Genomic DNA, 3849 nt, shown 5'->3' on the forward strand with positions numbered 1-3849 from the left:
TTGCTAAGGCAGACTTGTGAAGGAACGTTTTTGCTGAAGCAGACAGGAGGGAGGATGTTCTGCTAAAGCATGCACGTGAAAGGACACGTGATGAAGAAGTCTTCACTAACAGCATACGTGTATTGGTCTGCCTTATATCGTGTTGTTGAGATGCATTTGTTGGTATCCCGTTAGAGAAACACCACACCAAAAACTTCTGGCGGCGTGCTGCAGTTTCTTGCTGCTTTAGGGGACTCAGACTGATTGGCAGAGTGATGTCAGCTGAGGCAAAGCATGTGGAAGACACATGATGTTTGGAGATTATAAATAGGACTCTGAGTGTCAGAGGCTGAGCTTGGCTTGCTTATAGAGCTAGCTGTGCAATGCCTGTGGGTCTGGCATCTTCGCTGATTTTTACTTTACTGAGAGAGGCCTAGCCAAGAACTTTTCCTGGTGTTCCTGTTGGTCTTTGTCCCTCCTGCTGACTCGTGCTGAGGCTGGGGCCTGGCTGTCTCTGCTAGGTCATGCCACTGCTGCTGATTCATGCTTGCTATCCCGACTCTACCGAACTGGACTGCTGGTGTATCTGTGAAGTGTTTATGAGTGCTGCTGCTGACCTGTGTGACTTTAATTTTTTTCCAAAACCTATTTTTAACAATGGTTCTTAAATCATCTCACCTCCCTTGTAGCCCACCACCAACCAAGGGTAGTGGGAAAGAAAGGATGATACAGGGAAAGTGGATCTGTTTAGAAACATTCTTTGGAACAACACCTGTCTGTGTTGTCTGGAAATTGGCAGTTCATTCACAGGTTAGCAGTGGCAGCTTGATCCACTCACAAACACATCACAGATACACAAGCAGTCCAGTTCAGTTAGCAATGTGACCGGGTGGCTTTCTCTCCTGCAGCTCCTACATTCTATCCTTCTCTCCCCTCACCACCCAAATCATAACAATTCTCTCTCCTTTTTCTCGGTTCCTGCAAATCTAAAGGTACCGCCCTGTCTCCCTTTGCCCAGCCATTGACTGCTGGCATCTTTATTGATAGATCAAAAACCAATTGGGGACAAGGACCTTCAGCATTTGGACACCCAGACTCCTGCATGTCCAACCAATCCCCAACACACAACGAAGGTCCTTTACCACAGTTTGTAGAGTAAGGATCATTATTCAGGACCGTGGATAGCACCCCTAACTTACTTCTCAAGCTTGTGTGTCACTGTGTGTGTCCCTGTGACTAGATCCAGGGGAGAACTTCCCTAGGAACTTCTACATTAGAAACTCTGAGTCCCTGGATACTCTTCAGCTTTTGTCTACACTATTTTAAAGCGCATGCTGACCTCAAACTCAAAGCTTCGTGCCTCAGTGATGGAGTGCCAGAATTCCAGGAACACACTAGGGCTAGCCCTGGTCTAAAGTTCTTTTAACTTTTGTTTAAATCTGGATTTATCTTTTTTTTTTCTTAAAAAAAATCATTTTCAGTATAGGAATCTAATAATGTCCCCAATACTGTACTACTGGAATGTAAGGATTTGGTAGCTGAGTGGTTTTTTTGTTTGGTTGTTTGGTTGGTTTTCTTTTATTGTTGTTGTTTTGAGACAGGGTTTCTCTGTGTCGCCCTGGCTGTCCTGGAACTCACTCTGTAGACCAGGTTGGCCTCCAACTTGCAGAAATCTGCCTGCCTCTGCCTCTTGAGTGCTGAGATTAAAAGCATTCACAACAACGCCCAGCTTTGCGTTCTCAATCTTAGAACACCACACTAACGTTGCTTGCTATCTTCAGCAAGTAAGATAGATATTTTTATGATTTCCTGTGTCCGACGTGTACTAACATCCCTGACTCAGGCGCTGTAGAGATGAGCAGTGGCTAAGATCACTTGCTGCTCTTGCAGAAGCCACAGCGTCAGTTCTTAACACCCACATGAATATTCACAGTTATTGGTAACTCCAGTTCCAGAAGATCCAATGCCCTCTTCTGGCCTTTGTGGGCACTAGGGACTCCTGTGGTGTCCAGACAGAGATGCAGGCAAAACACTTATACACAGAAAATGAACAAACCTTAAAAAAAAAAAAAAGACCTGATCCAGAGTAAGAAATTAAATGACTCAGGGGATGAACTGTGGAAACAGGATCTTACTATGCTGCCTGATTGGCCTTGAACTCCTAACTCAAATGATCCTCCTGCCTCAACCTCTTGAGTAGCTGGGACTACAGGTGGTTACCATACTCTTTGCAGAGAGTTTGACCCTGCTTCCCTAGCTGTAAGATCAGAATCCTACTGATGCACTTCATAGCAGTATACCCAGGATTGAGTCAGATAGCAAGTTTAAAGGTGGCAGGATGTTTCAGCAGGTGAGGGGGCTTGCTCCCAAGACTGACAGCCTTAGGGCCCACATGGTAGGAAAAGAGAACGACTGCAAAGTTGCCCTCTGATTTACACATGAGCAGTACAGCATGTGTGCCCTTTCCCCCAAATAAATAAGAAAATGTCTTTTAAATAAGATAAGTGCTAAGAACACCCCAGGGGAGTAAAGTATCACCACCAAGTGGAGCTTAAGAAGCTTTACCAAGGGCCTGGAGAGATGGCTCAGCGGTTAAGAGCACTGACTGCTCTTCCAGAGGTCCTGAGTTCAATTCCCAGCAGCCCCATGGTGGCTCACAACCATCTGTAATGGGATCTGATGCCCTCTTCTGGGGTGTCTGAAGCAGCTTTACCATCACTTACACACTAGGGTGTGGACATCTTTATCCCCAGCTGTCAGGCTATGACTTTCTGTTGACTTTTGAGTATATTGTGAATTCAAGTCTATACTGAGAGACTGAGTCTATTGCTCTCCTCAAGGCACTGTGAGCTTCAAGGTTTTGGGGTTGTCTTTTCCCAAGTGTTCATTCTGTTGTAATAGCCAGCCTGCCTGTGTTTCTTTTTTTCCCCCCTTTCTTTCTCTTAAGGCTTTTAAAAAATGTCTGGTAAAATAGACAAACCATTTGCTATGTTAATCTTACAGTCTATAGTTCAGTGGTATTAAAAGCATCCACATCTGTGCAACAGATCTTCAGAACTCTTGTTATTTCACACTTAAACTCTGGGAAACATCTTCCCATTTCCCCCAGCCCTGTCAGTCACTATGTTTCTATCTTTTGTGATAAACTTGACTGCTCCAGATATGTTGCATACAGTATATGTCTATGCATATGCACATAGTATATGTCTATGTATTTGCATACTGTATATATCTATGCATATGCATAGTCTATGTCTATGCACATAGTATGCCTTTGTCTATGCCTATGCATATGGTATGTCTGTCTGTGCATATGCATATGGAATGTCTATGTCAATGCATGTGCATGTAGTATGTCTATATATATGGTATGTCTATGCATCTAGTATGTCTGTGCCTATGCCTATGGTATATCTATGCATGTGCATGTAGTATGTCTATGCATATGCCTATGCATATGAATATAGTATGTCTATGTCTATGCATGTAGTATGTCTATGCATACAGTATATGTCCATGTCTATGCATGTGCATGTAGTATATGTCTTTTTATATTGCTTTCTTTTACTCAACATTGTCCTCAAGGTTCATCCACACTGCAGCATGTGCCAAAAATCTTTCTTCCCTTTAAAAGCTGAATACTATTTTATTGTACATAGAACCCACCTTATGTTTAGGTATTCACTTTCTTTAAAAAATTTTTCTTTGAGGGGCTGGAGAGATATCTCAGATGTTAAGAGCACTGACTGTTAGCCGGGCGTGGTGGTGCACGCCTTGCCTTTAATCCCAGCACTCAGGAGGCAGAGGCAGGCGGATTTCTGAGTTCGAGGCCAGCCTGGTCTACAAAGCGAGTTCCAGGACAGCCAGGGC

This window comes from Mus caroli, chromosome 13 (assembly GCF_900094665.2).
Source record: "Mus caroli chromosome 13, CAROLI_EIJ_v1.1, whole genome shotgun sequence".
In the NCBI taxonomy this organism is placed as follows: domain Eukaryota; kingdom Metazoa; phylum Chordata; class Mammalia; order Rodentia; family Muridae; genus Mus; species Mus caroli.